This window comes from Uranotaenia lowii, chromosome 1 (genome assembly GCF_029784155.1).
Source record: "Uranotaenia lowii strain MFRU-FL chromosome 1, ASM2978415v1, whole genome shotgun sequence".
Lineage (NCBI taxonomy): Eukaryota > Metazoa > Arthropoda > Insecta > Diptera > Culicidae > Uranotaenia > Uranotaenia lowii.
In genome coordinates this window covers 113,081,817-113,107,454 of record NC_073691.1, presented here as the reverse complement: position 1 = coordinate 113,107,454, position 25,638 = coordinate 113,081,817, and the positions used below count along the sequence as shown (strand labels likewise).

The 25,638-nt window shown below is 35.7% G+C and overlaps 1 protein-coding gene across 14 annotated transcripts in view; it reads left to right on the top strand.

The window, feature by feature from the left end:
• Nucleotides 1–814: 814 nt before the first annotated feature.
• Nucleotides 815–25,638, top strand: part of LOC129738893 (serine-rich adhesin for platelets) — a 160,147-nt gene continuing 135,323 nt past the window's right edge. For all 14 annotated transcript variants that reach the window (XM_055730221.1, XM_055730219.1, XM_055730211.1 and 11 more), the window contains exons 1-2: nt 815–951; nt 2,940–3,438. The gene's annotated coding sequence lies outside the window, so the exon portion shown is untranslated. The remainder of the gene's footprint in view (nt 952–2,939; nt 3,439–25,638) is intronic.

Below are 25,638 nucleotides of genomic sequence, written 5' to 3'. Positions count from 1 at the left end.
ATTTTTTGGGTCAGAGATGGTTTGTATAATAGTTTCAAGAATCTCACTTTTTATGAAAGGGGGGTTCCCCATACAAAGTTATCTCTTCTTCACATCTTATATATAAAAATGGAGGCATTTTCTTTGTAACAACATCACGTATGAGTGGTCATTCGGAATGAAGTGAAATTTGGTATCCTAGGGTATTTTGGGTCAGAGATGGTTTGTATAATAGTTTCAAGGATCTCACTTTTTATGGAAGGTGGTGCCAATACAAATTCAACTTTATTTGTTACGATTTCCATAAGAATCTATTCGCGAGCACGATGCAGTTAAGGACGTGTAGATGAAATTAAACATTCATTTCGATTCATACTTTAGAAGGTAAAACGAAGTTTACCGGGTCAGCTAGTTTCCCAAAATTTTGAAAATTCAAGGTTATACAGACTAGGAAATGCTTTTTTTTACGAAGTTCGAGCGTTTTCGTATATTTAGGCTTAAATAAAATGGGAAAGTAACAGCTATCGAAGTAACAGCTGTGTACAAAACTTAGCGATGCTAATTTTTGAAACAAAAAAGTTTTCTACTAGAGACACCTTGAGGAAATAAGCTTAACAAATATGAGGGTTAGTTAACCATGAAAAAAATCTCCTCATTGAAAATAAAAATCCTAACGAAAACGGTCGTGCTGAGCAAAGGGTTTATGCTCCACCAACACGCGTGAGACCGAGAATGCTGCTCCCGGTTTCTCACGTCATGCCCACACAAATGCAGGGACGCCGACGATTCATGAGAATGGGTGTGTTGATTTCTCGCATCGTTCGTTTCGTTCCATCTTCATCATCATTGACTGTGCCGCCGTCGTGGACGTCGTCGTCTTTCATAGAGTTCTCCTGCATCGCTGCTCTGCTGGGGTGTAATATAACACACTAAAATTTACTTTTCTGTTGGCATTGGCTCTGCTGTCTGGTGGTGAGATCATATACCTTTTTAGTGCCGTAGTTCTTTGGAGTTCTTTCTGTTGGTGCCGTTTCCGAGTCGATTGGGCTGGGGCGTGATAAAATAGCACATTCACTGTCTGGTTGGACAGATTTGGTACTGCGTCTAAAGTGCATTTTTGGTGAAAACTGGGAATATTTGTGAGTTTTCGTTCATGGGCTCGACTCAGCTCGCAATTTGGATTACTCAATCACACCCTCAACTACATCCATTTAAGGAAATATTTAGCAGAAATGTGTCTCTCGCGGGAACCCGGAACCCGGTGGCCTAGATTGATAACTCGGGCGCATCAGCTCCTTCTCTAGGATGGACATGCTGACTACTGCTGGTGGAGATTGTTCGGTTACGCAAAAAGTGGATTTTCAGCAATTTTCATCACGGAGTAGAAGTAAAATTATTTGTGCAGTGTGAATTTTCGAGAGAAGCTTAAATTTTTGTGGAAACTTTTTCATATGTAGATATATAAGTATATCGCTTATGTACGTACATGTTAGCTCGTCTGCAACAACTTACGGGTGCTTGGAGCAGAATTTCGATTGGTCGAATCGTTTTCTTAAGTGCACCACCATATAGTTAGTGCTTCGGCAGACTATCGTGAATCGTGACAAAAACATCACAGCAATAGTTCGAATCTGACGTACCACTTCTACCAGGATAGAGAGCGAGTGAGAGAGACAGAGACGGAGCAAGGAAAGGGGGGGGGGGGGTAAGGAGGGGGTGATTTGGGCAGTCGCCCCGAGCCGGTGAGAACGAGCAGGAGTTGAATTCCGTATAATAAATTTGAGGTCGCATGAAGAAACAAATTCACCATATATTTCCTTTACATGACCAAACAGTGCGATTCCGCAGCTAGGGGAGCCAAGAAAATTGGAAAACCAGAAAAAGGAAAAGCGTAGAAATTTATTTTTGGAAATTGCTTCTGCTGTGCTTATGTGGTGTGGCGTGGTGTATTTGGTATTTGGTATTCCATCTTACTGCCACAACCATGTAGTGTCACAAGCGTTAATCTATGCGCACAGATAGAGCGGTTCAACTTACAATTCATAAGGCTTTCATTTTCACATTAAAATTAACCCAAATGTACTGTCAGATATAGACTAGTGAACTTTTTAACCGCGTAATGCGAATTTTCGCAAGAAATTTATCATTCGGTGTAATTCTAATCATCCTTCCAAAGTTAGGCTTACTGGAAATTCTATTTACTCATTTTCAACATCTATCATTTCTTCTATCCGTCTATAAAAATTTCATAATATTGAAATGTTCTTACTAAAACCGACATCACTTTCTCCGATAAGGCCGATAAACTATTTAACAAACGTAGCTTACGGTGATTAAAATTCTTCATAGAATTCTGATTCTGTATTTTGATTTTGAATTCTGATTCCCATCCGCGGTATACAAGTTCACCATATGTAAGCTTCGGACCAACCATATTTCATTGTATAAGTTAAGGTAGTGCCTCTTCTATCCCGGTCCTACTTCTCCTGAATAATGAAATGTGGCGGGGTAAAGTATGATGTACGTTAATAAGTTTTCCTCGCATAAATAGTCTTTCGCTATTTACAACATCCGTAAATTTTCTCCTAACTTTTCTATCCATCTTTATCAATTTTCAATTCTGATATTCTTTCTCCAAGACAATAAATTTTCATTGATAATCCGAAAATAAATTTACAAGAATTCCTATTCTGGATCCTCATTCAGAATTGTCATTGTGAATCTGGATAATGATTCTGAATAAAATCTATGATTGATGGTTCTGAAAAAAGTCTAGCACAATCTAATAAAGCTATCGAACCACACTACGCTAATACTAAACGCGATTGCACTAAGGACGGGTTAAATTGCGAAGAACTTGTAGTAGGTAGATAGCTCATGATGATACTCGCTTTGGATATTGCTTAAAAATACCACAGAGCTCGATCTATCGTCTGAGCGCACCAATCCGATTCCTGTAGAGAAAATGAGAGATTCACATACATCGGCTTCTGTAAGATACACCCAATAACTGAAACGTGGTGTAAAAGCTTCGTTGTTAATTTTCCCGAAGAAAAAGACAAGGAAAAACAAAGCAGAGAAAAAAAAACAAAGAAGCTATTCTCGAAGTGATTGTGAAAAACGCAAATGAAGAATCAGAAAATCAGTGAATGCGTGAAAACAATTTTCGGGAGGAAAGATTTTATGTAATTTTCGGTTGAGTGTGATGCTGTGTGCGGCGAACCGCATTTTGGTAGAGTTATTTTGCATACAGTCTATATAGCCAACATACAGTTTTCACGTAGGAAAAGTGTTTTCGCTCAACTTCAAGTTAACCTACGCAAAAGGAAACCGTGAACCCCAGGCGAGAACAAGTGCAAGAACTGTCATCATTATTTTCAGTGTACAGTTTAAAAGAAAAAGGACACAGATCTAAAATTCGGACTTTTAAAAATAATTACATAAAATTGATAATCTAAGGTAAGTAAAGTTTAAAAGAAACACTTATAACATAACACTGATCATCTTATTTAAAGTCAACAATGAGATTAAATTAAATAAAACAGACAAAAAAACCAAGACAAGTACTGGTTTCCATGTTAGAAAATATCCATTCCAGAAAAGGGCCGTAACAAGCTAATTTGCAACACCTTCCAAAACTTAATAAAGTTTGTGAATATTTATTGGTTAAATTTAGATTTATTTTGTAGGTACATTCGTTTAAATTATATTTAAACATCTTTCCGAAGTACCATAAACTGACATACATAAAAAAATATTTAAAATTAACACTAAAACTATATACATATACAAAGGAAATAGGTGTAACTTTCACATAAAACATATGCTTTATTTCATCAGGAGAGGTGTGCAATAGACTGCCCCATTTGTATGGGAAATTTCAAGCTTGTGAAATGTTATGCGCTGCAGGCTTAAATTGATCCTAGGCCTAGTACAAGGTCTCATGCCAAGTTTGGGCCAGATCGGATCGCGGGAAGGGGTTGCTCAACGAGCCTAAAGTTTGTATGGGTTTTTGAGACATTTTGTTCGGGAGGAACATGAAAATCCAGTTTTTCATGGATAACTTTGGTTTCCTTCGGCCGATTTCTTATGAAAACGGGTTTTCTTAAAGTCCAAACTATGACAAATAATTCATTTGAAGACAGAATTTCAATTCGACTCATGATAAAAAAGTTATTAGATTTCAAAAATGCGGTAACCTTTTTCAGAGTGACATTCATCACTTTTAATGAGAGACTCTGCTTTGAACATTTTGAAGCAGCATCAACAGTGATGAATATCACCCTGAAAAAAGTTACCCTAGTTTTTAAGTTCAATAACTTTTTTATCATTTGTTGAATTGAAATACAGTCTTCGGATGAAATATTTGTCATAGTTTAGGCTTCAAGAAAACTCGTTTTCGAAAGAAATCGGCCGAAGGGTACCAAAGTTATTCATGAAAAACTGGATTTTCATGTTCCTCCCGAACAAAATGTCTCAAAAACTTAGGTAATTAGTTAATCACTTAGGTCAATTAAGGTCATTTTATTTGATAGTTGATTCTTATCATTTATATCAAATTAACCATGTAGTGGTTTAATATGTCATTCCCTTAAAGTGTGCAATTTAGTAAAATGGATCTTAATGTTTCAAGAAAACAATATAAAAAATGTAATGGAAAAATGATTTTGATTTTGACTCTTCGGATCTACAAGTTTTTTATTTATTTACATAGTATTCCGTCTCACGACAAAACTTGACGAACATAATTCCTAAAATTCACTGGCAACCGTTCTCCAATTCCTCGGGCACCCCACGTTCGCCAGATCACGCTCCACTTGGTCTAACCACCTCGCTCGTTGCGCCCCCGCTCGTCTTGTTCCTACCGGATTCGTAGCGAACACCTGTTTTGCAGGACAGTCGTCCGGCATTCTCGCAACATGTCCCGCCCAGCGTATCCGGCCAGCTTTCACCACCTTCTGGATACTGGGTTCGCCGTAGAGTCGTGGGAGCTCGTGGTTCATCCTTCGCCTCCACACTCCGTTCTCTTGTACGCCGCCAAAGATGGTTCTTAACACTCGTCACTCGAATACTCCGAGTGTACGCAGGTCCTCCTCGAGCAATATCCATGTCTCGTGCCCGTAGAGAACAACCGGTCTAATGAGCGTCATATATACACGCAGCGAAAAGGTTTTTTATTTCAAAGGATAGTGCCACGAAAACAAAGGATTTTTTCCTTTGATTTTGGGATAAATAAAAAATACATTGATTCAAATACATCTTCCTTTGGTTCAAAGAAATGCGTTTTTTGACATGAATCATTTTCTTTGATTCAAAAGACGACATTCTTCGAAACTATGTCGTTTTTCGTTTGTTTTTATGAAATTTTACTTCACTTTAAAGTAATTTTGATTTCAATTTGAAAGAATTCTTTCTTTGATTCCATTAATGTGGTCCTAAAAACGCTAATACTTCCAGATTTCTTTCGATAGAAAATTAAAACATTTTTTTTTTATTTTACCATTTTATTGAACTATGTTATGTATGTGTATATGTTTTACATTACAATTGCCTAATATCACTGTTTGAACGGTTTAAACTTATGTCTGGAACTTGATTCCAAACTTCGCCTCTCAGGACAACAATTTCAGATGTTTCAGCCATATCTGAAAATAGAAAATAGAAGTCTAATTAGACCACAGCGGAATTGACATAATGTTAAGGAAGGAAAAAAAATCTTCCCGAAACTTAGAAAAATACTGTCGTGGATATTAGTAATAAGGAATAGCATAGAAACTACTTACTGTTAAAATATCAAAAGATGTTGACGGACAGTTCCATTCGAACAACTGATGAATGGTTTCGACGCCAGACCTTGAATCTCCTTGAGCTGGATCGGAAGATTGCAACCGCTTAGCCGGAGCACCGGAACAGTCAGTACATCCCGATTGGTTGCCCTAAAAAAATGTTATGCTAACGGTTTATTTGGAATTTAATTGATTTTGAAAGACCTACCGACGTCCACTATCGATTGTTCCCGCATAGCTGTCGAAAGTTGCCAACGCCGGATCGTCCCATCTAAGCCTTCCGGTGCCCTGTGGTGGTTCATAGGTAGTTCGGTTCTGACTGGTTGTTTTTTCCTGTTTGGCCACCGTTCGCCAAACAGAATCTGGAAAATGTGTTGACCATGGCAGCGGCAGTTGAATATTGCGGTTACTGGGAAAATTTCTAATCGAGCGACGGTAGCCTTCCGTGCGGTAGGCTAGCCGGAGCAGTAAACACAGTTAAAAAATTCAATTTCATTGAAAAGTTAAGAAGTGAATTCTTGAATCAATCTTCAAATCATTATTTTGCAAGAGAGGACAAAACATGAAGTCATCGGAATGAAATATTATTATTCTTAGTATTCATTGAGATTGAATTAATTACGAGCGTTAAAATCCCAGACAAAACAAAAAATATTGAACACTATTGAAAACACATTTTTCCATAGCCTGAGAATTAACGAATTTGGCATGACGAAGATTTATGATGCGATAAATGCGTCTTTGATACTTTATATGCTGATCGAATTCAATTATGTTGTCGTTAAAATGTAACAAATCGTATATGAGAAGTTAAAAAAAGGAGTTGTGTACGGATAATGATCTATTATAGGAAATAATACCATTCGCATCGCAAAAAATTGGACTGCGCACTCATAACTGCGAAACTTGTGCGATCTGTCAAATCAGTATAAAATCTGTCGGTTTTCTACACGCTAACACGCTACACGCTTTTCAGTTAAACTTTATACGGATAACTCCGACTGCAAAACATAGCACGAAATCCAACATTCAATGAATGATCGCTACCGTGTCGTCGAACTCTAAACTTATTTAAACAACTACAGCGTTTTCTTTTTTTTCGTGAATTTGTCCGCTGATTGACCCCATCGCAAACAGTTTTTTTTATTATTCATTTTTCCGTGATTTCGACCGCTGATTGACCAAGCTCAAGGCAAACACAATTTTTTGTTTTATAAACAATAGATAATCCGATAATAATATTTGGTATACATGTTTGTTTGACAACTTTTTATTAAATCATCTTTAAATGTTTTCCGCTTGTTCATCCGATTTAATTTCAGTCGATAAATAATCCTTATGTAGAACAATGCTCATTTTTTTCTTGAATACTGTAATTTTTTTTACAGTGGTACCCTACGGGAGCCCAAATCAGCTATCGCACACGGAAAATAATAAAAAGGTAAAATTTACCGAGACAGCAAAGGTGAATGCTCGCAAAAGCCAAAAAGGTAACTTCTACCTATTCGAGGTGAAACTCACCTCACAGCGAGGTAAAATATACCTGAAACGAAGAATGAAAAAAGGTACAATTCACCGAGAAAAAATGTGAATCCAAAAAAGGTAAATTTCACCTCGTAGCGAGGTGAAGTTCACCTGAATTGAGCTGAATCAAAAAGTATAATCCACCTAGAAAGGAAGGTAAATCCAAATAAGGTAAAACTTACCTCGTAGCGAGGTGAAGTTGACCTGGATTGAGCTAAACAAAACGGTACAAATCATCTCGAAAAAAGTAACTATTTGACGAATCCGTTTATTGAGGTTAAGCTGTTTTGCCGTTTAGGAACAAGTTCTGCTTCGTGCACAATATGTGAAAATCGGAACAAAATGGTAAGTGTTTTCTTAGATTTCATTTAGTTGTGCTGGTTCTCTTCATAATACTTTGTTTTTGTTTCAGATCGGCCCACAGAGCTTCGTGTTGTATTCCCGTCAGCCTTCAGATATTATTCCGGACAAGCCAGACCTGACAAGCTTGGCGAACAAAGGACTTGCCTCAACAATTTTTAAAGAACACGGTGATATATTTCAAAAACAAATATTAGGTAACAGTCCCTATTTATTTCAAATAAATACCAATTTTTTCATGAATTGTGTTTTTTTATAAATTAATTATTATTGAAGAAACCAATCAAACAAACAAGCATTTACCTTTTAAATCAGTGAATGGGAAAACGGTATTATTTACTATTTTGCTAGGTGAATGAGAAAATGGTAAAATCTACCTTTTTGCTAGGTGAATTGAAAAAAGGTAAAATTTACCTTTTTGCTAGGTGAATGAAAAAAAGGTAAAATTTACCTCGAAAGAGAGGTGAAAAAATTCACCTCGCAAAAAGGTAAATTTTACCTCTTTTTTATTTTCCGTGCAGGAATAGAAAAAAAGAGTGGATCAGCAATATTTACATCACCTTCGTCACTAACCCTTATCCGCATTAGATTTCATTACCCTAATCAGCACTTGTGGTGTCAATTTGACACCACAAGCTCAAATCGTTATAACTTTTGACGTGTTAGACCGATTTTAACAAAACTTACATCAAAAGAAACCTTATAATGTCAGTAAAATATGTTTAGAACATTATATATAGCTAAAGTTACTAGTTTTCTCGTTATTCAGCATGAAAGAAAAAAAATCCGAAAAAACATGCCTCACGAAAACTGCTGTAGTTCATATATTACACGTCCAAAAAGATATTTGCCTTATGCATATGAAAGCTGAAGTTAATGCCTACATCATGGAGACAAGAAATATTTTTTTAAATTTTTTTTTAATGAAATGGTCACAAAAAGTTCAAAAAAGTGGTCTAAAAAACCTACTTTTCATTCGATTGCTAGTAAATACTAATTGAGCGATGGTAGAGTTTTGAAAAAAATATGACTACGAAATGTATTGAAATTCCAACATTTTGCTGTCTTTAGATTTTCGATGCAACAAAAATTGAATTTACTAGAATTTTTCAAAGTTCACTACTTTGCGCGATTTTTTAACAAATTGAAATTGCATCTGTTTTTGTGGTCCACCGTCAGGTTGTACCCGGATTTTCAGTGCTTTCTCGACGTTCGAAGCAATCAAAACTATATTCATTGGAAAGCACATTAATTCTACATTCTAGTGAGGTGCTACAATTTACGCTGTGAGATTTCACAAAAATATGAAAATTATAAACGTAAAATCATTCCTGAATTTCTAGAACTTCAAGCAGCGGTCCAGCAAAACGTGTTTGTTTGCTCTCCGAGTAGGTACGGTGGGTGGTGATTCGGGCAGAGAGCGAAGCCGACAGACGAAATAATGATGCATCATTATTTTATCTGTCGGCTTCGCTCTCTGCCCGAATCACCACCCACCGTACCTACTCGGAGAGCAAACAAACACGTTTTGCTGGATCGCTGCTTGTAGTTCTAGAAATTCAGGAATGATTTTACGTTTATAATTTTCATATCACCTCACTAGAATGTAGATTAAATTTGCTTTCCAATGAATTTTGATTGCTTCAAACGTCGAGAAAGCACTGAAAATCCGGGTACAACCTGACGGTGGACCACAAAAACAGATGAAATTTCAATTTGTTAAAAAATCGCGCAAAGTAGTGAACTTTGAAAAATTCCAGTAAATTCAATTTTTGTTGCATCAAAAATCTAAAGACAGCAAAATGTTGGAATTTTAATACATTTTGTAGTCATATCTTTTTCAAAACTCTACCATCGCTCAAACAGTATTTACTAGAAATCGAATGAAAAGTAGGTTTTTTAGTCCACTTTTTTGAACTTTTAGTGACCATTTCATTAAAAAAAATTTAAAAAAATATTTCTTGTCTTCATGATGTAGGCATTAGCTTCAGCTTTCATATGCATAAGGCAAATATCTTTTTGGACGTGTAATATATGAACTACAGCAGTTTTCGTGAGGCATGTTTTTTCGGATTTTTTTTCTTTCATGCTGAATAACGAGAAAACTAGTAACTTTAGCTATATATAATGTTCTAAACATATTTTACTGACATTATAAGGTTTCTATTGATATAAGTTTTATATGAAGTTCAAAATAATTCAAACGACTTAAATAGATTTTACTTTTGTGGTGTCAAAATGACACCAAAAGTCGAAAAAGGGAGTTTTTTTGTCCAGGCTTCCAGGGTTCGTCCATAAAAAAAGTAAAGATGCAATATTGAAGAACTTTTAAATTCATTTAGGGTCCCCGAAGAATTTTTTGTATTTTGAAGCTTCTGAAAAAAGTTACAAGCCTTCAAACTTGCAATGGTGTCAAAATGACACCCTAATGCGGATGAGGGCTAAACAACATTTTTGTAAACAATTTAAAAACGCATAAAAAAAGGACTAAGAATAACATCTTAGACTGCACGGGAACAAAAAATACTTTGTTTCAAAGGAAAATTAATTTAAATCAAAGAATTATCACATTGATTCTGAGTCGAAAAAAAAAATTCTTTGAATTCAAATTAAATACTTTGATTCAAAGTTTTGGTACATCGTTTTGATAAAAAATGAATTCGGTTCAATACATAATTAACTTGAATCAATGAAATTGGATTTTGTTTCAATGTACACAAGGCTTTTGAATCGAAGATATATTTTTTTTATCTCAATGGTACTACTTTTCGCTGCGTGTAGGTTACACTTCATGCGAGGGCTGAGTCTTCTCGACCGCAGTTGCTTGTGGAGTCCATAGTAGGCACGACTTCCCCTGATAATTCGCCTCCGGATCTCACGGTTGGTGTCATTGTCTGCGGTCACCAGTGAGCCGAGGTAGATAAAGTCTTCGACTATCTCCAGCTCGTCGCCGTCGATCGTGACCTTGTTATTACTAGACAAGCGGGCTCGGTCGGTCTCGGATCCGCAGGCCAGCATGTACTTCGTCTTGGACGTATTATTCATCAACCCAATCCTTCCTGCTTCGCGTTTCAGTTTGCGGTAGATCTCCTCCACCGCCGCAGATGATCTGCCGACTATATCAATGTCATCGGCAAAGCAGATAAGTTGACTGGATCTGTTGAAAATCGTGCCCGCATTTCGCCCACCGCTCGTCGAATAACACCTTCTAACGCCATGTTGAACGTCATGCAGGACTCGACAATTCACCCGGAATCCGCACACAGCACTGCTTTCCATCTATTGTCGCCTTGATCAGTCTGATCAGCTTTCCGGAAAAGCCGTTCTACAAGGTACATCCATAAATTACCTAACGCTTTAAGGGGAGAAAGGGGTGAGCTTGAGCGTTACGAATTATTACATTTTGGGGGGGGTGGGAGAGTTTCTTTCATTCAAGTTTCATTTAAAAAATGTCATTCTGCTCGAAGCTCTTTTGAAAGTACGCCAATTTTTGCCATGTTAAGCCAGTTTTTCCAGATCAGAAATGATGAGTAAACCAAAATCAGCTTAAATCCTCCAAACTTCAAAATCTTTGAAGCTGGTTTGTATTCGTCCTTTCCAAGAGACTTCTTTACGATCTGTGCTGCATTTCTGTGAAATAATCGTTTAAAACCCGAATATTACGAAATATATTGTGCTGTTGCGAAATACTTATGATCAATTCACAAATTTTCTCTTGGTTTGAATGCTTTTTATAATACAATAATTCATGGCCGTAGAAACGGGTAGGTGTTTTGGGGGTAAAATAACCCCCCGCCCCCCCCCCCCCCCCCCGATTCTTTCTGGGAGTTCTGATTCCATTTTTAATCCCCAATTGTTTTCCTTTTTTCGTATTTCGGATTCTGTATCCAGTTCTGGATTCTTGATTTTTTCAGTTCAAATAATCATAAGAAATTAGAAATGAGAAGATGCTTTTAAATGTTGTTTCAAATTTGGTTTTGCATTTCATATCAAATTTGAATCATGTTTTTCGAGATCATATGCATTCTAAACATTTTGATAATAGTTTTCTTAGTTTTCAAATTCGAAGTCTTAAATTCTAACACACATTTGAAACATTTAAAACTTCGAAATGGCGATCCAAATTTGAAAACTCAGTTTCAGAAAATTTGAAATTCATATTTTTATTCAGATTCACAACACAGATTAACATAAATGATTTAAATAGTGAATTTAGATTTAACCTAAATTGCAGAATTTAAATAATAGATTCATGAATGAGGGCTCTAAAACTTGGCTCATAATATTTTGATCTGGAATAAGATTAAGAAATCGTGGTTTCTGTACATTTCAGAAATCGTATTGAAATTCGGATACAGATTCAAAAGCGACGAACGTGTTAATAAAACCATTTGTAAAGGAAAGATTTTTTTATATGCCATTTTCACACAATTTTATTCAAGTATATGATAAAACGCTCCTTATGATATGAAATATTGTACAATAACCGGAAAAAAGATACAGCTATTTCCGTAAAAAAATTTGAGAGTTCTTCACTAAATTCGCTGCATCTTTTACAATTTTTATTGAAAAATCTTGAAATTTCGTCAGAAGATGTTTGTTCGCTACGAAAGCTCCCAGCAGCAGCGAGCGATTCCCAACACGTGACCAGGGTTGCCACCTATTTTCAAAAAATGTCTGGAACAATTGGGCCGAAATGTCTGGAAATGGGTATAAATGTCTGGAACATTGTAGTGTTGAGCTAGTCGGGGAGAATAGAAGCGAAAAACGAAAAAAACGCCCGAACATCAAATTTTTCTGATCATTTCACCGACCAGTGCAAACATTGATTCTTTTATTTTCTTTGGGTTATTGTATTAAGCTTTATCATTCCTTTTAGAAAATTTGAAAAATGATATCACGTTGAGCTTTTGTCGGTTCCAAAATGCAAAGTTTCAACAGCTCTTTCCAGTTATTGGGTTAATTTCTGCCAAAATAAATGATTTTTCAAAAATAAGAATGCATTTGGTTGGTAATGGACATCACAAATCCTTGAAATCGAAAGACATCAACCACTATCTCAATGTTCGGCTATGAAAAATGATGCAGCGAATTTCTATCCTCCCTACCCAGGTGTTGAGAAGCAAATTTCAATACTAAAATTTTAAAATAAAACGTTCTATCAAAAATTAAAAGTACAGAATATAAACCATCTGTTTAGCAATTTATATTCCGGAATCCAGGTTCATTTAGAAATTGTTATTTCAAATCGCAGATTCATTGTTATTAATTGTTATTATTGTTATTATAAATTAAAAGTTATCGGAATCCAAATTGGAAAAAAATAAAGTTAAAGATTTTGTTCCTTTCTGATTGCCTGATCTGATTTACAGTCATATCTAGATTGGTAATATTGAAAAACCTTTTTTCATTGTTAAAACCTTTCTATCAAGTAATGAAAAAAATTCAGGTTAAAAAATGGATTTAGAATTTTTCCTCGGAGGAGAAATTGTAAAAGTTAAAGATATTTTAAGCACGACTTTTGAAGTATATTTTCACAGCGTGAATTAATTTGTGTATAAAATAACTTGAATGCGAACCATGCAGTGGATTCTAGGGCATTTTGACCGGAAGTTATAGATTACCGAAAAACACTGTAAATATAAAAAGCAAATTATTTAAATCTTCGTGTCGAGCATTTGTCCAACGAGGCTTGTCGAGATAATTTTTGTAACATTAAATAACATAACTTGAGTACATACGATTTTAAACAAGACATCGTAGGTTTCAATGTGTATGTATTCAGAATATCAATATTCTGATTTCACTTTTAGATAACTATTCAGATTAAAGTTTTCGTTAAAGACAACTAACACCATTTTGAGAAATCTCAGCCAAGTTTAGCAGAGCCTAGATTGCGACGTTGAATTAGTCAATGTCTACTTTTTCTATGGCTATGAAACGTCTAAAACTGTTTTTCAATTTCTTTTGCAATTTCACAATATATGTATAACAACATAGCTGCTGAATTTAAACAAAAATAGTATTGATTTGATTTGGAAAGTTTGAAGCGTTTGTGTCTGGCGTAAAATTTGATAAGTTGTTATGTATGTAGATGATCCAGTTTGGAATGTTACGTAGGCACATTACTATGAATTTTTAATAACTACTTGTGATGTTTATACTAGAAACAAATGTAATTTGATTACAGAGTTTTCTTTTCTTGTAACTGATTCGAGTTGGGGAATATGCCCATTCAACAATTTTTTCTGAGTTTTTCGGATTCTGACTTAGAAATCATATCAGTCTTTTCATTTCAGTCTCAGGTTTCAGATCAAACTAGCAAACCTGACCATTTCGAAACCGCACTTTCTCTGTCTCAAACTGCTCAAAAATTTCCGAAAAACCAGTCACTTTCCGTGGACGGGACGCAAGAACGCGTGTTTTCATGCCACGGAAACACCAAGAAAAGAATGACACATGGCCGCCGGCTGGTCGCATTGTAGGGGAACATGCCCTATTATGCGCCACCTAAGCGAATCGCTGATTTTCTATGTATTCCATGTACAAATTTTGTTAGAAATGGGTGTAATCGCTGAAGAAAAGTGTTTTCTACAAATGCCTATGATTTTTTATTACTCAAATTGCTATAGTTGCTTCAAAAACTTGATTTTTGAAAACCATATTTAAAGAGACAGAACAAAACTGTGTTGCAAATACGCGCCGCTATGTATTCAATACGCGCCTAGCAGCCGAACACACCCGAAAGCAGCCGAAGACCGAAAACACACCAATACTTACAGACACTTTGACTGAAAAGAAAATCAAAATGGACTAATCAAAATTTAAAAAAAATGAAAAGTATATTTTTTGGGCTGAATTAACGCTCAAAATATGGTTTTAGACTTTTTGTTCATTTTCAATGAAAATTGGCCTTTTTGAAAAATTAATGCTATTTTCAGCCTACTACGATTGGCGCGTTATAACCACTTCCCGGCAACGTTATACAAACCGTGTGGAGCACATCTCTCAGATTTCCCTTAGATTTCCCCTTTTTTGTCAGATTTAAGCTTTTTTCTTCAGATTTGAGCTTTCATCTCCTATGCTCTCAAGGCAAAAAAAGCTTAAATCTGAGGAAAAAAAGCTTAAAAACGAGACTCACCAAGACTTATTTAAAAGATGTTGGTCACACGATACAGAGACAAATCGTGTAATGTTGCAGGGATCTGGTTATAACGAGCGCATGGGCCGTGATAGAACATACCCATAAAAAGCATACCTTAGCGAGTTCAGTATGATTTTTAAGCATAAAATCATAGTTTAGATTCTCCTTTAGCGATGTGTCAGAAAATTTTGTCTTATTCGTTTTTCTCTGCTTGGTGACACCTTATTGAAAGTGTTTTAAAATTTAGATAGAAATGAAGAAAAACCTAAATTGTGAAATTATCACGAAACAGGGGCACTTTAAGGAAAAATTCATACTTGCCGTGACCAATCACATCATTTAAAACGAATTGGTAATATTTTGCAGTCTTAAAATGTTTCAGATTCTTCAAAACAAAGGTGGCGCGTATTAGCCACATGGGGCGTTATATGAACTTTTCCCCTATTTAAATATGCCTTTTCACACAGCCCAGTGATGAAATAAGTTCGGGACGAAATGATTCCAAATTCACCCAGTATGCACGTTCGGACCGAGTAATGTCAAATTCTAGACAGTTTTCGTCCGATTTCGGACGATTATGATTCAAACTTGGTCAAAGTCATTCGGTGGGAACAAAACCCACCGGGCTGTTGATAAGAGCGAAGTGAGCTCGAACAACTCTACTCCACCTCAGTCAGTTAAAGTAGTCAATAATGCCAAAATAGATTAAAATTTTGAAAAAAAACTTTGTCAATCAAAAAATGTCTGGAATTGTCTGGAAGAAATACTTAAAATCTGGAAGTCTGGATACCAAAAAAAAAAGTCTGGCCGGAGGTCAAAAAGTCTGGAAGATCCAGACAAAATCTGGAAGGTTGACATCCCTGCACGTGACGCCGATATCCACCAACGACGCCCGGAGCACTCTAGCTCGAGAGGAGAAGAGTGTCACATAGACGCGAGAGTACCGCGCCGAGAGAGCGAGGAAGCTGCTCTCGCTGAAAACAAGATTACGCGCGACGTTCTAGGCGTTTCCGCCTGGCGCACGTGGTCCTGTGCTTGCGCGCCAGCCTATTTAAAGGCGCATTCCTTAATGCGCCTCGAGTAAGTTCCACTCCACGCGTGGTGGAGTTATTATCAGTATACGTTCAGTGTAAATAAAGTAGTAGAGAAATAAATAGTGAGTAGAGCAGTGATTGAATTTTGCTGAGCATGAGTTGATCAACCATCTCTCGCTCAACGCTTTACTCGGAAGCAAAGGTTGCTTTGAGGCAGCGAAAACGACAAAACCGATGATGTATACGCTCTCAACATGGCCGCCTTCATGAAGCAATATACATTCGAGGCAGCGAATCCAAAAAACCAAACGAATGGCTCTCACTCATCTCCTGTTACAACCTTGAGAGAACCGAATTCAAAAGGCAGAGCAAACCCGAGTCTCCTCGTTTGTGCCTGGATCGAATGCGTGAGGTTTTTCTGCTATTGCTATTATTGCACAGCAACCGCACGCAGGCAGCTAGTTTTTTCATTTCTTTTTCTTCCCCCCTCTTTCACCATACGTTGCGGGCCGTGCAACGCAATAAGTTCAGTTGTTTTTGTTGTTGCCTCAACCTTTGCGGTCGGCTCGAGTTATTCAAATTCAAAAACGTAAATGAGTATGTGTGCCTCGTCTTCTTCATGCATCATGTAGCAACCGAACGTTGAGAGAGTTCGTTCGGGGCAGCAAACGGATAGTGTCTCTCAGAGCAGATCCTCCTCATGGGGGGAGGTTTGAATGAATGTATATGTATCGTCTCCTGTATAGCTATGCGAGGCCTCAAAGTGTGTATTTTGAATGCCTCTGATGAGAAAATTGGTGAGGATTTCAATCACTGGAGTAGAGGCAGAGTAAAAATTGTGATTGATTCCTGCTTTTCTCCTTTGAAGTTTTGGTCCTCTACTCTGTTCCACTGCTTGAAGCTGCGGTAGCTGGTCGGTGGCCCAACCCCGATCCAAGAGCCTTTCTTCTGGCACGAGCTGTGCGCTGTACCAGCGCTTCGTTGTTCGCTTTTGCTTATGTTTAACAAACGGTTATTTTACCGTCAGGAAATTCAAAAGCAGCCTCTAAATAATGCTTTCATTTGATAATAAATGCTTCGACTCTTAAAAATACAGTACATGTCCTGCTCCTTACCGTTAAAGGACATTTGCTGTAATTTTGTCTGTGCTGTAATATTGAATGATTTTTTATTTAATTTTCAACCAATCGAATAAAAATTACGTGATTTTGAAATTTTCAATGACACTAATCACACATCACGAAACTGCAACCTTTAAAATAAATCAACATGTAATTAACAAAACCTGTAATTTTAAATTGTTTTCCTTGAAACTTAACGAAGATTCATTTATTACTACAGCAAATGTCCTGTAAAAAAGCTGTACACTCAAAATTAAATGTCATGTAATTTGTTTTTCGACCTGTACAATTACGGTAAATGTCCTGCTCCTTTTTGTTACAGGACATTTGCGTAATTTTACAGGAAATATTTTTTGCTGTGTAGCCAGAACTTATGCCTGAGTCCCAAAGAATAATAAGCGTGTATTATTATTCTTCTTGTCTTTGTTCATGTTTTTGATAATTTTAACCAGGGTTGGCATCATTCATCGTCATTAGTCAAATGACTGTGACTGTTGAGCCTCTTGGTCCGTCAAACTCAATAAGGGTATATACGGGCGAAAAATTGGCCTCAGCCTCACCAGTGATGCTAGGTGCGTTACTAAAATCAGTATTTGTTTGTTTTAAACTAATTATAATATTTCTGAATTGATTAAATTTTTTAACAATCAACAGCTAAACGTTTGAATTCATTACGGGCGTCTCTAATAAAATAGATGAAGATAAGCCATCTTCCGCTAATGAATTTTCAAGGTGAATTTAAAACATCTGAAATATATTTTCGTGTACTGCTCGGTAAATTAAAAAGAGTTGTTTCAAACTTCTATACGAATGCAAAATCATTCACTGTTACAAAAAAAGATGTGAATTAATTAAAGCCACGTTTATGTTGACTATGAAAATAATAGCCTGCATGCTCTGATTATTTATAATATTTTCACATAATTCGCTACACCGTTTTAGTATGCGATACAGACAGTTGTTATTCAGTTCAGATAAATGTTGCGTTTAGTTTCATATTCTAATAGAAATCTACGGGAAAGTTACAAATTCTCAGTACTCATGAAAACGCAATTAATGCAGTAAACGCAATGCAATTAAAAAAAATATAATCATTTTCCAAATATCAATGCACTTGGCAGCCCTAAACAGCCAAAACAAATCAAAACACGAGCATCTGTGTGTCGCTTTTCCACAGGGCGAATTTGTCGATATTAGTACCGAAAAATCGCGTTTATCGTGCGCCCTTCTCAAAAATCGATTCTGTTCTCCCATGGTTTGAGGAGAGGGTAGTAGTTCCGTAGTTCTACGGATTCTAAGCATTTCGAATAAAGAATTCGAAGATTATCGAATAAATTCAAAGGATTCTGCGGATAAATGAAAATTCTACCTGACGACCAAAAAAAAAAAGTCATCAAGTTTTATTTTGGCGAAATCAGTACATTTTTCGATTTTCGTCAAATCTACGGACTTGAGCGGTTTTCAATCTGGCAACGCTGGATGTTACTCCTGCCAGCAAGCCGAAGACGACCGAAGACGAAAAAGAAACGCATTTATTATTATTGTTGCTCCTGCCAGCAAGCCCGTTTTCAGTTTTTTATTGCTATTGTTGCTCTCTGCCAGCCAGTCGTTCAATTAGTTGTACCTGCCGCCAGCAGCCGATCGAAGTGTGAAGAGCTTTGCCAGTCACTCTCAGGAGAAATTTGACCATGTGCAGGAGCTTCGCCAGTCGCATGATGGAGAAATGTTGATTGTTGTCGTGCTTTATCCGTCGACCGTCATGCGAGTAGTGGGGCTCCGTCAATTGAGTAAGGTGCCGTTTGATGAAACAAAACTAGTCGGGTCAAGCGTGACGGGAGAAATTTACCAACCCTGATTTTAACATGAAAACGTCAAAATGATCAAAAACGTAAAACTGTTGGGCCTACCATGGAGCAGAGAACGCAGAGACATCTGGAACACAAGAACAGGAAGAAACGTGGACCACCAGTACCATACGTTTCAAAGGGGATCGTTGAAAGCATGCTAAGAAAAATGCACCGTAATGAAAATACCATGCAATGTAAAGTAACTTCACCAATCACTAGAGCCATTCTTCATCGGCTGGAAATGATTTATTTGGTACACAGAAATCACAAAACTTAAGTCTAAAAATCTTTTTAAAAATTTGATATATTTGATGAAAGATAAAAAAAAAAAACACTTTGATTTTCTGCGTTGAACTGTTTTGGATTTCAGTGTACAATCATTTCTAGTCTTAGACCAAGGATAAAGCGCATTTACTCGCTCTTGAAAATAAAAAGGAAACGGAAATATTAAAAGAACATTAAACCTTTCGAGGTCTGTTAAGAGCTCGAAAGGATCTTCAAATATTTTACCCTTTAACAAGAATTTGATAGTGAGATTACTTCGAAACCTCTCTGCAAATGATGAACTTTCAATTTTTAAAAGAAGGGTATAGTATTCAGTTAACTTATTTAAAATGAAAATCTTGTATGATTCAAAAAAAAAAAACATTATGAAAATGAAAACATTTAAAAACCATGAACTAGTACGTAAGTGAGAAAAACATAAAGGTGAAAGATTGGAATTGGCTCACCGGGTTTTCGGCTCTCGTTGATAATCAATATCATCATTAGTGATGATACTGCGGTACTGCTTCGGCCGGAGATATATATTCGAAAAGTATAAAAAATTTACCCCTTTCCCGTTCCAGAAAACATGTTTTCTCACTTTTTTTCGCCCTAAAAACATTAAACCAATTTAAATCATAATCGCAGTAATCCGCGGTATGCAGCAAAACAACTTCAAGACGTTTGTTTAATGGAAACTAAATCACAAATAATTCCCGCTTTCACGTCCCTTTTAAAATTAATTTAATAAATATTCCTCTGATAACTTCAACTGAAAACGAAAATCCCACAACCTATTTGTTTTTCCACGGTCTCGTCCTGTGGTTTGAAAAACACCTTTGAATGCGCTATTTAATCACTTCCAACCAACACTAAGACGACACATCCATGTGTCATCTTTTAATTAGCTTCTGTTAAAAATTTTAATCATATTTCACTATTTTAAACAATTTAACGAACACGATTTTTACAGACGAGGAAAAACGCGGGCGCTGCCATTGAGTCAACGCCTACCTCCCAAAGGTAACCATTTTCAATGACACGTCCTAATAGTCATTTTTTTCTGAGCATAGGACAGTTGCTGCTCCTGTTTAATATAATCGCGCCAGCACTAAATTTTTCTTCGGAAGTCCGTTATTCAGACTTCAGACTGATTTCCGGCAAAGGAAAATCAAGTACTAAATCGCCGGAACTCTGTGTTCAGCTGTCAGTTCACCAGTGACGTTTCTTGATTTTGTTTTTAAATTTACAATATCAATAATCCAAACTGTTCGGAGCATCACTGTAATCTTGTTAAGTTCACTTAAACCATTTCTATAACTAGATTGAAAGGTCCGGCAGGAACCCTCATTCAAAAAACTCAATTGGAGGGCATTTCCACATCTGATATTTTTTTGGGTGGGGAGAGTGCGAATTGTGCCGCACACTCGTGAATACTTGCCTACATAAGTTCGCTGAACGTCTGTTCAACCGTGTAAAACATGCAGAACATTCAAGCTAGAATTTATTCTATATTATGTAGGTAGATAGTTACGGATTCCACATATGAGCATACTCGTGTAGATATTAGGTATCCTGACATGGTTGTACACTTGACTGCACTTGGCAATTGCTGTCGATTTTTCGCATCTGTCTTCAGATTTTTCCGCAGACATAAGGGAGATAAGGGCATAACGAGCACCCGGGGCATAGTAAGCACTCCTCTTTTCCACGAAAGTACGAATTTTCTTAAATAAATTTTCATGAGGAACAGTTTTGTTGTTCCTATAGAATTAATTTTTCGGCAAAAAAGGAATCTCCTTATCATCTTTACAGAAATAGTTAGAAAAAACTAACGAGGTTCTAAAGTGACGAAAATGTTAAAATTTTTGATCACCGGAAAATAGGCTCTTATGACCGTTAAATCCTCTTGATCTTTAATGTACGTACTGCAACATGGTATTCGCATGGTTCCTCAATTTTCACCATCATTAAATTTTTGATTTATCACTATAATCTATTTTAAAACGCGTTTTTACTTTAACTTGTTGACTCGAGGCGTATAGAGCACTATTGATCGGGGCATGATGTGCATTTTCTGCCGTAGCATCTAGCAGCGAATTCAACTCAATGAAGTCAACTGAATTATAGACCCACAGTTTGACCAATTTATATTTGACGATTTAGCCTTTTGGTTTGGTGTCGGAGAGGTAATCAAAAGATTCGAGTACGATTCCTGGTCGAGGTGATTTATATTTCATTTACCATTCATAACACTAGTTTACAGCATTTTTGAACTCAGTAAACTGAAGGTCATTTCCAATGTGAAATCGGGCGCTGAATCCGAAAATGAAATTCAAAAAAATCTCAGTAGAACCGTTTTTGAGTTATGCTCCAAATATGAAATTTCGAAAAAATTAAAAAAGTTCTTGTACTTAGATTAAAATATCTCAGACGGCATAACAGTTATTTGAAATTTCTCTTTTGCATATTGAAGGTGAATAAATTTTCTATCGATCATCTGAACACTGTTTTTGCGTTTGACCAACAGTATTGTTGGTATTAGTAACTTTATGAGAAAACAAATTTTAAAAAACGCATTTTTTTAGAGAGAATTTTTTTCAAACAAAAGTTATAGACTCGATGGTAGCATTTTAAAAATCTGATTTTCTTTTGCGTTTGAATGTCAATTCAAAACAAAGATTTCAAGTGGTTATTTATCAAAATCGGTTGAAAATTGAAGAAGTTATGGCTACTTTACCATAACTGTAATTTTTGCAGTTTTTAATAATTTAACGAACCGCAGTATACTTATAATAGTATAGGAAGAATGAATCATGATAAATCTAACTCGCTCCAAGTCAAAATTATTTATTAGCTTACCAGAAAGTCACATGCCAAGTTTCAGGAAGATCTGACCATAGGGAGGGGTTGCTTAAGTCTCAAACTTGAATAAAATTTTGAGGTATTTTGCCCGAAAGGAACGAAAAATACTGGTTTTTCATCACTGGCTGATTGTTTTTTATGGTTGATTTTCTTAAAGCCTAAGTTGAAACAAATATTTCACCCGAAGACTGTAACTCGATTGGTTTTGAAACAGAAAAGTTATTGCGGTTCAAAGGCCGCAAATTTTGTCCAACACGCAATGAGTACTTTTTACGCATTGTTTTTTATACGACAATTTTCGACCAAAATACAATCTTTGAACCGCAATAACTTTTCTGTTTCAAATCCAATCGAGTTACAGTCTTCGGGTGAAATATTTGTCTCAACTTAGGCTTTAAGAAAATCAACCATTAAAAACAATCAACGAGTGATGAAAAAAGTTATTGATGAAAAACCAGTATTTTTCGTTCCTTCCGGGCAAAATACCTTAAAATTTTATTCACGTTTGAGACTTAAGCAACCCCTCCCTATGGTCAGATCTTCCTGAAACTTGGCATGTGACCTTCTGTTAAGCTAATAAATAATTTTGACTTGGAGCGAGTGAGATTTATCATGTTTCATTCTACCTATACTATGATAAGTATACTGCGGTTCGTTAAATTATTAAAAACTGCAAAAATTACAGTTATGATAAAGTCGCCATAACTTCTTCAATTTTCAACCGATTTTGATAAACAACCATTTGAAATCTTTGTTTTGAATTGACATTTAAGCGCAAAAGAAAATCAGATTTTTAAAATGCAACCATCGAGTCTAAAACTTTCGTTGAAAAAAAATTTTCTCTGAAAAAAAGCGTTTTTCATAATTTGTTTTCTCATAAAGTCACTAATACCAACAATACTGTTGGTCAAACGAAAAAACAGTGTTCAGATGATCGATAGAAAATTTATTCACCTTCAATATGCAAAAGAGAAATTTCGAATTACCATTATGTCGTCTGAGATATTTTAATCTAAGTACAGTCCCCCCACAATCATGGGTCACACACAATTATTAGTCACCGGCCATTTGAACTGCTGATATCTACTGAAGTAAAATATTTTTTTTCATTCTACTATTTTTAGTTTATCGATAACGTCATCAAAATGCATTAAAAATATTATATGTGCGCTTCATCACAGGGAAATTGCTTCTTGAATAGTTTTTGTCATATGTTAATATTTATCTGTTGAATTATCGCAAAAATTTCCAATGCTATAAGGTTGACGTCTTAAACCGTTAAGCCCCTTATGCGGGTAATTGAAAATTTCCAACAAAATAAATAGATCTCATATAAGCAAAAAGGACGAGTTTACGTTTTCCAAATGGAACTGAGCGAATAAAACGCGAAATTTCAAAATTATTTGCATAATAAAATTGACCCATAATTGTGACAACATCTACCAAATTTCACACAATCATGGGTCACTTTTTTGTTAGCAAAGCTAAACATTTCTTGGTTTCTATAGCTCTACCCAAATGCCCCTTCAATTTATACTATCAAAGAATGCCCCTGAATGTTTTCCAGAAATGCGATGATTTCCATGTTGATATTTGGGTGTTGCCATGGGCTTCTATGTGACTAATAATTGTGAGCAATTTGACTAAGAATTGTTACGGGCTACAATTTTGACCCATAATTGTGGTTTTGAAAAAACGCTGATAGTTTCGGTAAATTATGTTATTTTTTAACAAAACTGAAAATAAAAACACATTTGAACTCAAAGAGGAAGCATTTCATGACTAAAATTTAGGCAAAGCTTGATATTTGGTCAACTAACACTCGAATAAACAAGCATTTTATGGTGAAAGGGTACGTTAAGTGACTAATGATTGTGGGGGGACTGTATAAGAACTTTTTTAATTTTTTCGAAATTTCACATTTGGAGCATAACTCAAAAACGGTTCTACTGAGATTTTTTGAATTTCATTTTCGGATTCAGCGCCCGATTTTACATTAAAAATGTTGGTCAGTAAATCAAGTTCACGATTTTTTTTAAAATTTTGTAAACTAGTGTAATCGATTATTTTGATTGTTGCATTATACGGATACTAGCATCATCCGCCGAACATAGCACCAGAAAAAAAAATTAAATTGCATTTTCAAACTTTTTTTCTTCTAATTCATGTTTAAGCACGAAACAATGAAATAACTTACAAATTGTAGCTGTACCTCATCATTAATTGAACCGATTTTCAAAATTCAAATTTAAGTTTTATTTTAATAATATGATCATCATTTTCACTCAATAGACATAGTATCTCAAATATTACTGTTATTCGTAATGTGAGAATGAAAAATAAAAAAACGTTGTTTTCGTGTTCGGCTGTTATGATGCGTGCATTTTTCTATTTGTCATCGTGATTTGTTAAAAAAATTTGATAGATTAAAATCTTCACAATCGATATGTACACTGTAAATTTTTGGCTCGATTTCCAGCAAAAATTTTTGCTGGAAATGTTCAGCAATCCAAATTTTTGCTGGAAACCAGCAAACATGATTCGTTTTACTGTCTTTTCCAGCAATTGCTCTGTTTTGCTGGAAATTTCCAGCAATCGATTCGTATTGCTGGAAGATCAGTAGCCGATCTGTCAGATTTGGACTTAGTTTATTTCCGTGAGATTAAATTTAGGTCAGTCTTAAAAGTGCGGAAGTTAGGTGTGGATAAATAAAAAGATCTATTCCAAAGAATCATTCTGTAAGTAGATCGTTTCGCTCTAAATAATGCAACAAAGCTGACGAAATTTTATTATTTTACAGGTTTAGTTCAACAATTAGCAATTCCGGCTGGAGGACGTCTTTGTGCGTGCAGTTGCTGGTAGACAACGAAATCATTCAGGGCCACGATGTTCAGCCGCTGAAAAGTTATGTGATGATTGCTGTTCTACCTGTGTGTTTGGCATGAATAAAATGAATTATGTTGAACGAAAGCATTTCAGTTTTTTATTTTGGGAAAAGCTAATATCATATAGAACATTATAAAAACAAACAAATATAAATCAAACATTCGTAGGTTTCTTTAACTTTTTAAATTTGGCTGATTTTCCAGCAATTGTGTTTGCTGATTTTTCCAGCAATCCAAATTGCTGGAAATTTTGCTGGAAAGTCAGCGGGACAAAAACCAGCAAAATTTTGCTGGTTTCCAGCAAAAAAAAATTTGCTGTGTATGATTCAAGTGATTCAAGTTATTGTCTTAAACATTTGGATTGTTTTCAGCTTTTCAAAGTTACCGAGTCCTAGTTCGATCTGGACTACATGTTTGAAATATACCTTTTTCTAAAAGCAAGTGATCTTCGTCAATAATTCTTTTTATTTCCATGTTTCCCTACCTATATTATTTTCTATTTTAATAAAAAAATGATACTGAACTCGCAATTATGAATTTTGAATTAAATATCCACAATTTCACATTCTATTTTGAGTTCCAATCCCTGATTTGAAAAAATAATAAGGCCGGAACAAATTTCAAATCCTTCTTTTGTCACTTGGTGTTAGAACATCGCGAGGGGGGGGGGGGGGGGGGGGGACAATAAAAAATAATGCGAAACACAAATAAATTGGAATCAATAATACGAAAGCTTGTATGCAACCAAATTGCATACTATATTATTGTATAAAACCTATAAATCAAGTATTTTTTTATCGAAAAATTCAATAAAATCAAGAATACAAAA